The 13,446-nt window shown below is 37.9% G+C and overlaps 1 protein-coding gene across 2 annotated transcripts in view; it reads left to right on the top strand.

Moving 5' to 3' along the window:
* TBL1X (transducin beta like 1 X-linked) overlaps nt 1–13,446 on the top strand; it is a 193,084-nt gene that overhangs the window by 54,697 nt on the left and 124,941 nt on the right. Inside the window, exon 2 of one of the 2 annotated variants that reach the window (XM_069003841.1) lies at nt 406–478. The exons of the other annotated variant lie outside the window; for it this stretch is intronic. The gene's annotated coding sequence lies outside the window, so the exon portion shown is untranslated. The remainder of the gene's footprint in view (nt 1–405; nt 479–13,446) is intronic. 2 annotated transcript variants of the gene reach the window in all.

The raw sequence follows: 13,446 nt of genomic DNA, 5'->3' as shown, positions 1-13,446 counted from the left end.
AAGGTAGCTTAAATATGTGGCTAACAAAGGCTTAACTGTGTGCTCTGTTTGTACTCCTGAAAACAAGTGATGAAATATACCTAAATCATGCAATCCCACCTTCTATTAGGTTGAATTTACATGATTTTTCTTACAGAAAAAACTTTAATTGAGGGTCATGGTAAATCTAAAAAGGAAAAAAAAAAAATATATATATATAATGGTCAAATAAGACCCAGTTTTTTACATGGGGAAAATAGCTTTGAGTTTGCTTCTGGTTAATCACATTGATGGGAAATAATCCTGTGAGAAAAGCTGGTGATCTGAGTTTTTAAATTGGAGCCATGAAAGTTGATATAATCAAGAGATGAACTTATGAGGAGTAATGTAAATTAAGTTTTTCTTTTTATTTTTTATTGTGCATAGGTACCCAAGGATAAAACTGGCCTGAAGGGAAAATCTGGGGGAAACTGGGGACCTTGACTGTTCTTGCACCTGAGTAAGTGAATGCTTAGTGGAAATCAGCTTTACAAAATGTTAAAACTGTGAAATAATTTTAAGCATCTCCATGCCTAGTTGCAGTTGTAACTTGAGACAATACTTTGGCTTTTGAATTGACAAAGACCAGAAGTAGTAGTGGTACCTACAGGGAGGGAATGTGGTATAGAGCCTTCAGTGCTTTTTGGTAGATTTTCTTCTTACTGCTACCCTGGAAGTCTCCATAGAATGAAACATAGCTTATAAGTAGGATTTCTTGGTATTTTCATGTTTTGCCTTTTCAGTTATTTATCTTCAGAATAATTTCTGAGTTTCTTAAAGCTTAACTTGATGTTGCTGGTTTGTAACCATAGTAAGGCACAGAGACTCAGCAGAACTGAAGGTCAGGCCAGGTTAAATATGAGATCATCAGAGGGTGAAGGCTGAGAAGATGACCTCGTGGAAGGTTGTCTTGGAAAGGATGAATGCTCATTTCATGAGGGTGGCTTTTTTTGAGACAAAAACCATTGTCTTGGTTGGGTTTGCTTCCACTAAAACAGGACAGGGACAGCTTTTCTTCATCAGCTTGGATGGGGCATGTGGTAGACATTCCTTGGCATCTGGAGGCCCCCAGTCCCAAACCCAGCCTACACAGTTTTCTGAAAAGGCAGGAAGAGTATTTTCCATTTATTCACATAGCTTTCTTTCCTGGCAATCCAAGCATTATTCTGGTTGCAAAAAGTTATTTTACATGTTGAAAAGGTATGTTGATGCAGTACTTATTATTTAATGCATTTTTAGTGATACATATTCATATATGAAATGTATGTAATATTAATGAGCAGATAAATTTTTTATAGCATGAAACTTCTTTCTACTGGTAACATATTGTTAAAAATGGACAAGTTAATTGAGTTTTCTGAAACAATTGCTAGAGCTGGAGCCTTTCTTCCTGCTGGCATTTCTCATGCTAAAAGAATTATCTTTGGTTTTAGAAAGCTTTACTGTCTTTACTATATCCTTACTGGTATCTACATTAAATTTTGAAAACAATACTTACCAGGTGAAAGTCTCTCAATTTAATCTGGTCTAAACTTGTTACCAGTGGTGTTTATTCCAAATCTGTGCCATGGTTTATTCATATTCTTGTACTTAATGCGTGAACTTATAAATTGATATCCATCACATCACCGCACAAAAAAATGAATTTTGCTAGATTATTTACTGTGTTTATCTTTGCAATAGAGTAGTAGACAAAAATGTCTCTCATTGCTTTCAATATTAAAGAGAATTAAATATATAACTTAAAAATATGCCAGGCTTTGTGAGCTATACACACCTAAGACTTTTAGTTCACTCAGAATTACATCATGGCAGCATTTAGCATTATTATTCTTTGATTTGTAAGTTAGGTACTGAATTACAAATAATGCCTGAGACTGTATTATAAGTATCTGGTTGCTTTCCTGTGCATTAGCAGTCCTCATTGAAGTTCTGGTTCCTTGTCTTGCACTTGCTGTGTATGGTTTTAGGAATTAGGTCTCTGGACTAGTGAACAGGTGTAAGGTTTATTAAAGAAGAGAAGTTCGGTGTTCTTAAATGATAGTGGCATATTTTGAAATCACAGTTGGCTCAAGAGCTCTGTTTTAAATCCAGCAGGGACCTTTGAGAGAGGTTTTTGCCTTGTTTCTTTTAACTTCTATACTAACATGCAGCAAATGTTTTCATTTATTTCCTGTGTTATCAGTCCTACTCTGCATATTTTAGTCTACTGCTTTTGACAGTGATGAAAGGCAACTACTTCCCAACCTTTAGTATTTTGGGTGCTACATAAGCTCAGCTGTTCATTTTGGGAATATTTTCTTCTCCTGCTTTGTTCCTGTTTCTTCATTTGAAAGGCAGCACTAGAAATTCCACATAAAATTGCAATCTTCTTGGAATTATTATTTTGATTTTGTGCCTGTGTATGTGAGACAGGAGCTTGCCCATACAAAAGAAAGGCAGTTGTTCTGCTGGACTGGAGGACTTGTAGGTATAGTGACAAAGATACCGTGCCTTGACAAAGATACCGTGTCAGTGTTATGTTACTTTGTACCTGAAAATCGTCCTTAATTGTTCTCTAATAAGGTAGAAGTCAAGAACTAGTGAACTAAGTAATGGGGATAATCCAATTAAATTGTGTAGTCTGTTCCTTCATGAATATAGGATTGATCTCTAGGTGTTTTACCCAGTTTATTATTTGCCAGTTACTGTAGTTACCGCATCACCTACAGATTTTCTCATTCAGACTTGAAATTGTGTGCCCTGGGGCAAGATTTTCTCTGTTAAGCATGAAAATGAACTGGCCTTGGTTTGGAGAGCATCCTGTGTGTAGCAGTTCTTGTGCCTGCTGGTCTGGAAAGATCAACGGGTTTTGTGCAAATCTGTATCTGGGCGTGAAGCAAGAGAAATGTATCCGTGATGTAACCCTCCTCCTGCTGCATTTTGTTCTTTTCCAGGGATTGCTAGGTATTAGTCCGTACTGTGTTTGGAGGCTGAAGTGAAGCCAACTGGTACTGTTGCTGTAGCCTCTTGATAGTGTAGGATGAAGCTCTTCAAGTTCTTTTAGCAGTTAATTTCACAAAGATTTTTCTTATTTTTGTAAATTACAGTGTATGGTTTCTGACAGCTTTTAAAGATGTCATATGCTCTGCTGTTTATAGTGTAGGGGATTTAAAACTCTTTCTCTACAGTATCTCTCTTGCAGAGATCAGTTAAGTTTCTAATTAAAGTTTTATCAACCTAGCATCTATTGAAATCCTAAAAATGTTGATGTTTGTTGAGATAAATACAGGAGGATTTTTAATCTCATGAGAAAATTTTTGTTGAGGATCATTGGGGTTTTTTATATTTTTGAGAGTGTTTCTTTGTTGTTCACAAAGTGGCGTTTGAATAATCGAAAGCTTTAGTAGCTGAAATTTTTAATGAAAAGGAGCCAAACAAATTTATTTGAACAATTTTATTTATTTAAATAGCTTGTTCTCAGATAACAAAAATGTAGTTGTAATCCTTCCCCATTCTCTTTTTCTTTGAAAGACTACTTGTTTTGATCAGATTTTAAAATCTTGATGAAATTATATCTCTTTGTTTCACCTGAAGCCTTTCATTGGTGTTTGCAAAGTTGTATATCACTACATTTGAAAGGTACCAAAGTCCTGTGGTTGGCCTCAGCACTAAAATATATAGACACTTCTGCTTTATAAGGCTGTAAACCAGATAATTCATCACTACTGACGATCTGGAAGTAGATGTGGGCTTTTAAAGAACAATATGTTATATTACAAATTCCTTGGGAGGGGGAGTACTTGTTTTTAGGGATTCCTGGAGAGTGGAAGCCTGTTAGGGTGGTATTGTACTTGTAATAAATCATGTACTTGGCCTAGGTTGGGGTTTTTTTCTTTTTTTTTTTTTTTAAGGTCTAAGACCATTTAAACATTCTGTCATAATCATAATAATAGCTGGTATCCTCTCTGCAAACACAGAAGAGAGGGGACAACAATTTTTTTTTTTTGCAGTGTAATATTCTCACTATCTATGTAAATAAATGATGGTGTGTGGCACGGTTCACATGAACAGCAATGCAGCTGTATTGCTGCTGCCTGCCCAAATAACAAGAAATGAGAGGGAAAGAGGGGGTGGCAGAGGGATATGGATCGGAGAGGGGCATTGTGGTATGAATAAATTGACACTGTGGTTTTACTGGGCAGGGGGACACTATTACAGGAGGCTTCATCTGTTTGCTGCTTTCCCGTATTTAGAAAGCATCTTTAGTGATCCTTTTTGCAAACAGCTCATGCAGGAACTGGCAAAACAGAAGCAATTAGTGGTGTAATCTCAAAGGGAATCTCAAGCTTCACTTTAAGTGCAATGATTAAATCCACTAAAATGATAACCATTGCTGCCAAGAACTCCTGTAATTGGTCACTAATGTATTTTGTTGTAGCAGTCGATAACTACTGCATTTCATGCACATAATTAGTAATGCGTACACGTTTGGTCAGTAAAATTGAAAATCCTGATAACCGAGGGTGGAGGGGGTGGAAGGAGCACAGAGCTGGAGAACTGAAATACTGCTCTGTTGATAGTACCTAACTAGAGCTGTGTGCTTCAACAAAACAAGTGTCCTACTGTGCTGGAATACAAATGGGCTGTCTGTGGCAGGATATAGCAAAGACATTTGGCAGAGAGGGATTTGAAGGCTTCTGGCATAATGTAATTGAATTGGCCATTTCTTTAAAGATACAGCAAATTGTTTGCTGCAGCATTCATCATCATAAGGAAGGTCAGACAGCTTGCCAAACATATGATATTCATAATAAAAAGTAAAACGGTGACGCTTATATTTAAACACAAATCACAGTATCATGTTTGTAAAAGCTGGAGAAATGAATGGGAATATTTTTGGTGGTGCTGAGCATTAGTAATCTAAGGAAGATTGTAGTTCAAGAGGGGGACAGCTTATAGGCAGAGAAAAGACCCACAGGGAAATTTCAGCTACTGAGCAACATATGATCCCCCTGATTTGAGAGGGTAGTAGGTGTTTTGGCAGAATAATTGCCGACTCTCTCTTCGGATCACTTAAGGGAAGATAAGCTTGTATGATCCTATTTTTTGCCTTTTAAGAAAACAAAGGGAAAAAATAACAAAGAAGAAGGACTCGAATCTTTAAAAAGAGACAAAATTTGAACAAAGCGTTGCCGGGGGTTTTTTTGTTAGTCAGTTATGCTGTGACAAAATAAGATGATGCAACAACCTGTAGCATATCTGAAATGTTATATGAAATGCTCTGTATTGGTACGCTGGGAAACCCCTCTTGAGTCACATCCAGAACACTGAACGTAAATTGCCTGGTGACAGGGGCTTTGGGCCATGCAGTGATGCCTCTGCAAATAAGTAGCTGTTAGCTTTTAGGTTCTAACACATTCAGGAGACTGGCATTTTGATTTCTTGCACCACTGCACCACTGATAGGGTTGGAAATGGGAATCAAAATAATTAGATTGGATATATAGATCCCAGCAAACCAGCCAAGAAAGCAGCTGGGTTGGGGAAGGCTGCTCTGAATTCTAAAATGTGCCAGTGCTGTTTTTATGAGAGCGTGAGGACGGAAGGAGTAAACTAGAGTGCAGATGCTCACCATTTATATTCAAAGCATGTAATAAAATAATTGAATGTATGCTTCCTCCTATTAAAGCCTGTTAAAATCAGTAATAAAGTACATTACTGTTGTATTAAAAAGGGAGCACAAATTTTCAGGTAATCTATCTTAGTTGTTTGCTTAGTGTACAGATAAGGAGACTGGGAAGTGGTCTTTTACAGTATCCAAGGCATTCCTCCTTCTGATACAGGACTGTTCCTATCAGTGCATTTTCTGTTACTTAGTCCAGCAGTATTCCCTCTGGCAGTTTTTTACAGGCCAACAGTTGTTCCCCTCCGAAAAGCCTTTCCTTCTAGTCCCTCAATATTTTTTATGTAAAAAACCCCAGCAAAAACAAACCACCAGCCCCCCCCCCCCCACACTTTCCATGTACTCCTTCTTGACTTTCTGTAGCTGTTAGAAAATGTAATCTTTTTTCTGCTATGCATGCTCTTCCTTTAGATATTTGTAAACTATTACTCCACTATCTCTTTGCCCCACTTTACCATTTTTCACCTGTAAAAATATATCTCTTTCTTTATCAAATGTCAGTTCTTCACCTTTCTGCTTTTGAGAGACCCACCATAATTTAATCAGGAAATTCAGGAGTCCAGGTTCTCCTAAATCTGTAGAGCATATTTTTTTTTATGTTAGCATGATTCCTGATGCTTTTCTTTTTTAAAATTCTACTCTCTAGTTTGACTGCCCATATTACCTCCTTCATTTATGTCTCAGTGCACTCTCTCCCTTCCTTCCTTATTACTGATCTGGACTTTTTTCATACCAAACGTGTTATATCTTGCATTTTCCCAAGCCACATCTTGCTTTCTATTTGTATTTCTATTTTTGCTTTTCATTGCATTAAATCCCAAGACCTTGTGTCTGCAACTTCTAATCTATCAAGTCAATGTTAAGCATCCATCCAAAATAGCCTACTGGTTTGTGTGCACACCTGCCATAAGGAAGGGAGTGGCTGCAGTATCTCCTCTGCTTTGAAGCCAGATGCACAGGGCTGTCTCTGGTAATACTATATAATAATAACACATGTGAAGTACTTGCCTACTTTTGCAGAAGCCTGTCCTGATGCTGTCCCTAAAATACTGACTGAATCCCTAAGCAAATACAGCAGTTACTGGCTCCAGTTGTAGTCACTGGAAAAAGCTACGTTGAGCTGTTTGTGAACTAAATATCAGCATTTTTTCCCTGATTCCCTATTTTGGATTTCCAGGAGGTCTTAGGGTTAGTTTTCTTATTTTCTTATTGTGCTCTTATCATTATTTCATGTTACCCTACTCAGTGGTAAAGATAGTGATGAGGAATAGCAAAGTGATGTCTTCTTGTTTTAATCTGTGCAAGCCCATAATAGCTAAAGCTCCTTCAGAAGCTGTCATTCGTGTATCCTGAAGGTGCACTGTGGCCATTCTGTACAGCTTGCATGTAAGTCTCCCATTCAGTGATACAATGTTTTCATTTAAGATTGCAAGACTAACAAAAAAATGTATTTGCTGTCCATATGGAATGGATGATATTTAGCTAGTCCGGGGGTGCAGCGTGGATGAGCAGGACTCATACCAGGAGCTCTAAGAATTTGGATTTACTGCAGAGATAGTTTGGTGATTCTGCAGGAGCTAATCTTTCTAGTAGAAAACATAAAATCCAATTTGTTTTGTTAAAAGAAGACTGAAATTATGAGTTGGCCATCATCTGGTAATAACCATGTGAAGATCTATGATATGAGAAGGCTCTTTTGTTTGGCTGTTATGGAAATAAAAAGATGCACTGGAAATAAGAAAAAGATAGAAGAATTCAAACAGGGAACAGATTTTCTTATTCCCCCAATATTCATAGCCCTTTTAAAGCTGGCAAAACTGTTCAAGTTGAGACAAGGAATTAGCTGAAATTTTTACATCCAGCTCAGATGAATTTCTGAAATACAGATTTTCAGTGTTTGAACTTCACATTTAATGCAAGAATTGGATGTTTGAGTTTCAAAACTTGTGGTTTTGAGGAAACCCAGTAGAGGTAGTAGGTAACTTGTGTTTCTTGTTCGATTCGTGCTTATTAAGGCCTTCAGTTAGGGTCTGGGCTTTCATACATGCAGGTTATTTAGTTCAGACAATGGTCACAAATTTCTGGAGGGCGGTTACAACACAGTAGTTGCTGTGCAAGAAATAGTTCAGCTCCAAAGGTTAGCTCTTAAAACACACAGCTCACTTACAAGCCCATTAGGGATTGACCTATGTTGAGAGTTTATTTAAATGCTTGGCGCTGTTCTTTTATATAGGGAGTTTGGAAAAAAATGTTATTTTGTTTTTTAATAAATTTTTCCTTGACCTTTATCTGCAGTAAAATTGCCTGGCAGTATCATAGCAGGTCTAAATGCAGCATTTTATTTATGGCATTAGTTTTATAGAAGAACAAACGGAGTTTGGAAAAAAGAAGAAATGAAAGAATCCTTAGCTTTTTTAGATTAATAACTTGTTGAATGTGAATGAATGCAAATGCCACTGATTTGATCAAATTAAATACCTTGGGCAGGTTCCACAATGTCTGTTTAAGGGGACTGTAACACTTGATCCCCATGTTCTGACTACTGCCATTGAGACAAGAATATAGCATTGTATTGCACAGGTAACATTTTCTGCACCTTTTAGGGTGTTAACTGCTATTAAATATTTCCTGTTCCAATGTATAAATAACCTTCTATGATATGAATTCTAGATAATGGAAGCACCTTACATATTTCAGCACCACAGTACAGCATTTGTTTTATTTAGGAGACCTGCATATATATTTAATCTTCTATTGTAGATTCATTAAAATCATGATATAAACATCAGGATGTGTCATACAACTAACTTGAATGTGCTGTAACTCAGGATAAACTGGGCTGTTTCTTCCTTGCCTAGAAGACTTTTCTGTGCTTGCTGTCATCTTATCCTTGGTTATTGGAACTGAGTTTATGCCCTTCTACAGTAATTTTCAGAACTAAGTATGTTCAGTGAATATCTTATCCCTTGCAACTTTTCACTGATAATGCACATTTTATGGGATGATTTCTTTTGCTGTACAACTAATAACTCAGCTTGTTATTCTGTGTTGTCTTGGCTTTTGAAGGCCATCTGAAAAATATGTAGAAGAATATTCAAATTACTTTCCTTTTCCTGATCTCTTAGGCCAACGCTTAGAAACATGGTGAATGGTCACATCTTGTGTGATAGTATATAATTAAGAAACTTTTTAGATTCTTTCTGATCTGGTAGAGCAGTTTAATTTATACACTAACTTCGCTGTAAAGGGATTCATATATTTAGTTATTTTTGAAAATAAGTATTGTGGCTGTGTAGGACTGAATTACACCAAAGTATGTGGAAAATATTTTTCTATTTTTGAGAAAAGAAAAAACCCACATTATCTTTATGTGTTTTTAGGGGGAATATGGTTTGAATCTTGCTTTGCTACAGTAGCAAGTTTTTTAGATTTTCAAAGCATTAATCATAAAATGAATAACACCCTTCTGCCACCCATGTATTGTTTGGGAAAATTAAATTCGTTTAGGAAATGATAAGTGACAACCCTGATATCTTAGCTCCTTATCTTGGGGAAGTGCTCCCCTTATTTTCCTTTTCCATGCCCCTCTCCAAGAACAAAAGCAATGCAAGAATGCAGATGTTGAAAGGCACGAAAATGTGCTTAAAGTATTTTCCTTCTGTCTTGGAACAATGGTTGCTGACAGCAGAAGGCTTGCTTGCTTGTTAAAATTAGATTTGAATCATCAGTGTAATAGCGGTAGGAAATTGTAGGATGGAAAGGTGCCAGGAAGCCTATCTATATCTGCCCTTTCAGAGCAGGGGGGGCCTGCAACGACTTGAGCTGTCTCCTCAGTTGAGTGAGCTTGCCCTAAATGACAACCACTGCTTTAAGCATCCTTAAAACAAAATTGTCCTTGGGCAGAAGCCATTGAGGGTGGATCCCAAGAACAGGCACAAGCACAACAGTGCAAGACAGCTGTTACAACTTAGGCTTCTGAAGAGTGTGTTTCTCATTGATTCCGTACATCACATTTAATTGGGCCCACTTTCCTTATGTCCTGCCATTTTCCTGCACTAGGATTAATAAAATCTGTGTTTTGGGGCTTGGTTTTCTGGATTATATGGTTGTAAAAACACTGGGAAGTTTTCATAAGCTAGTTGTGAGTAAATTAGAGGATGATGCTTGCTCTGAAGCTGCATCAGAGTCAGCATAATTCTGTCTTATTCTGTTTCTCTTCAGTTGTTTTAAGGCAGTCCAGTGCCCAGTTACTTCTTTTATGTAGTTATTATCTGTTGGCTTTACAGTAACCCAATCTATGGAACACAGTGACCTCTCTATGCACCTTAAAACCATTCACAGAAATGGCTGTAATTCTGCTGATGCAGAATGCAGCTGCCCATTTAAATCTCTTTTTCTTACCGAGGGGATGGTTATGTCTCTGCTGTGTACTGGCTTCTGTTTAATTTCTAGTGCAGTTTTTACACTACTTCCATAAGCAGCTTAGTTCTTGATTACTTCAGGGAATGCTATGCGTGACACAACAGTAATTGATATCAGCTGAAGTGCTAAATCTACCAGTCCCCCAATTTAAATTAGTGCCAGTTGGAGATGGGAGACCGCAAAGCAGGACTGTGCCTGGGAGAGGACTCTGCTTTTGGAAGTTATTTAGTTTGCTCTCATAACAGAGTATGAATTTTCTGACCTTCTGGTTATGAGGTTATTCTTGTCCTGGGGTGGCAAAATAAAATTAAAGTGGTTGTGAAGGGACGATCAAGGAGGAATTTAAGTGTTTAATGATATTTAGTGCATTACTGTTGTCTTCATCAGTGCTATGGATGCAATCAGACATATTTTAAAATAAATCTACATAAATAACTGGGTTATAATAAATTCAGCATTGGTTTATATTTTTTTTTATCATTTGTTTACATTTACTCCATTTAACACTGTTGTATGTCCATATGTATCCATCTATCTGTATATATCTGGAGTTTTTATATATAATGTTTATTTATTTTGTGGAGAAATAAGCAATTCTACAGCTGGGCTGTATTGTTTATAGGTATTATTTAATTGTTGGCAAATATTTAGAAGGCATGGGACCACCATAGTTTCATGAGACTGCTGTAGCGAATTTGATGGTACGCAAGAGAAAATTGAAAGCATTCCCTGAGCATGAGTGGCCATCTTGACTCGACCTGCTTGTGTGTCCAGCGTTTAGACTGCAATCCCTACTCCTGCACATGTACCAACTGGGAGAACAGTGGGTTATGTGGGAGATTTTGCTGGAATTTGCTGGCGTAATTGTGATTGAAAAAGTGGATAGGGTTTGATCTACCTTTTTCCCCCCCAGAGTCCTTACAGGAGGGTAGAGTGATGTCAGGTAGGCTTCAGGTTGCTCAGATGATGGTGGTTTGTACTTGTTCTTTTCTGTAAAATGAGTCAATTGGTTTTTGTTATGTGTGTCATGTGGTCCTGTATCGTACTTGTAGACAGTTATTTGCCAGTTTCTCAAGATGGCAACAAGAGCTGTTCCCTTAAATAGCCCAGATACTTGTGTTGTATAGAACTTTTTTTAAGTGTTCTTCATATCTGTCTTGTAAGTGTCTATAAAAGCATGTAAATCTAATCTACAATATTAAGGGGTTTATGGCCTTAGTACTTACATTTCAGTTCCATGCAGTGCATTGTGAGATTGTATGTACTCTTAATCATATTGTTAGCCATTATCATCTTTAAGTATATTCCATGTCCCTTGGGTGTCCACCTACCATCTGTTACTCTATCCCATTAGATTTCCACCAGATTTCACATTTTTTCTCCAGCATACTGTGCTGAAAAAACCCTCCTTATAGTTTCCCTCACTGATCTCCCAGTTTAGTCTTAATTACACAGCTAATCAGATTATGCTAACTCTCTTTATTTCTTACCTCCCTGTGCTTTCCAGTGTGACCAAAAGCATGTATTTCATTTCTGCACACAGGTATTTACATGTGTGCAGGATGATTATACAAGATTCTTCTAAGCAGTACTTTCTGTTCCACTCACTTTGCATGGAGGGTATAAAGACGCCTAATTCTTCACAACTTCATCAGCTGCTTGGCTTCCACTTCCTCCTGTGGGCCAAGGCAATCCAACTCTTAGCAGTTGACCTGAGCCAATTCAAAAGCAGCATCCTGCCCTCTTTCCCCTTCTTCTTGAGCTGTGATCCCATTCCAGGGTACTGTCAGCCCTGTGATGCTGCTGCCCTGTGCTGAAAGATGCACAATGAGCTTCCAGCCAGCTCGACAGCCTGTCCCCGACACATGGCAACCATAGGCTCTTAAATAAGCTTAGACTGGCTATTCATACACAGTGCTGAGTCACTGCTGAAATGCTTTACTTTGCTGGGCACCTTTTTAAAGCAAACCATGGCCAGATCAGGTCTGCCTAGGATGGGCTATACTTCACTGTCCTGAGCTATTGACCAATGAGTGACTCAGCCATTTGTGTGGAGAGGCGAGGAAGGCATCTCTGGAGGATCACCTCTGCAGGTGTCTGCAGCCACCCTGCTCTGCTTGAGCATCACCGCTTAAACTAAAACCTGGGAAAATACTCTCTGAGCAGAGAAAGCAGCTGTTTCCTTTAAAACCTGTGAGACATGTAGTATTCTGGGAAGATGCATGAGAATTATTTACAAACCTTGTGGCAATTCCAAACAACTGAGAGAGCATGTTTACTGTTAACTGGCATTAACTGACATTCCTGCATGGGGAACCATTGTTTTATGGGGCAGGAAGGGTTCATCCATTCACTGCTCATTTTTTGTATTGCTGGACATAAGCTTGCCTGATAAAACAGCATGTTTTCATGGCTAATGAGCTCAGCCAGTCCTTGGTTTCTATCCATGTACTACAGGAAATAAACCGTATGGAATATTACTGTGGAATATTTAGGTTCATTTATAAATACAAAGATTCATGTGTACAAATTGGCTTCACTCTTAATTGATTTAGAATACTTGATTAGACAGCACAGCTGAGCCAATGTAACTCTTGCTGCCACTGAGAGATGGTTCAGCCCTCGCTTTTCTCTTCCTGTCCCTTCTAGCCATATGGTGCTTGTCTGACTCCTCTATCCAGTGCTGAACTCCTTCCTTCCCGGAAGAGATCGAGCCATTTTATCTGGTTTGATGGTATGAAACAGGTGTAGGGAACTGTGTGCTTCATTTCTGGAAACAATGTTTCAGCATGAGGGTTGCAGGTCTAGTTGGAAGCCTCCAGTGCCAAGAGGTGTATGAGCTAGATCAGCATGGGTTCATTTCTACTTACTGTTTCGATCAAGAAAATGAGTAGCCTGGTTTTACATATATCTTCTGTGATACATTTTTAGATGTTACCACCTGCACATGATATAATAGTCTTGTGAAAAAAAAAAAAAATGGCATTTTTAGCACAGATGGCATGATTGATAGAGCTGTGGTTTTACATACTTTGAATTTCAGTGGAGTGAAGAGACTTTCTGCTCTAAAACTTAAGCTATCCTGCCTTTCAAAATAAAAGATATTAAAAAATGCCTTGGTGCCTGAATACTTGGCAGAAAAATAAGACACATTACTTTACCCAGTAGAAGTCAATGGCCACAGAACAAACATGTTCTTCACCAGCTAATCATGTAGAACAGGGCTATGTTTCAGTAGTTTTGGTGGCTGATGAGGACATCACACATTTTAAGTACTCTTAAAGTACTTTTAAGCTCTACTTGTGTTTATTCTGACTTTTTGTCTTACAAAGCTGGCCAGAA

This window comes from Aphelocoma coerulescens, chromosome 1, assembly GCF_041296385.1.
Source record: "Aphelocoma coerulescens isolate FSJ_1873_10779 chromosome 1, UR_Acoe_1.0, whole genome shotgun sequence".
Classification (NCBI taxonomy): Eukaryota; Metazoa; Chordata; class Aves; order Passeriformes; family Corvidae; genus Aphelocoma; species Aphelocoma coerulescens.
This window is presented reverse-complemented; position numbering and strand designations above follow the sequence as displayed.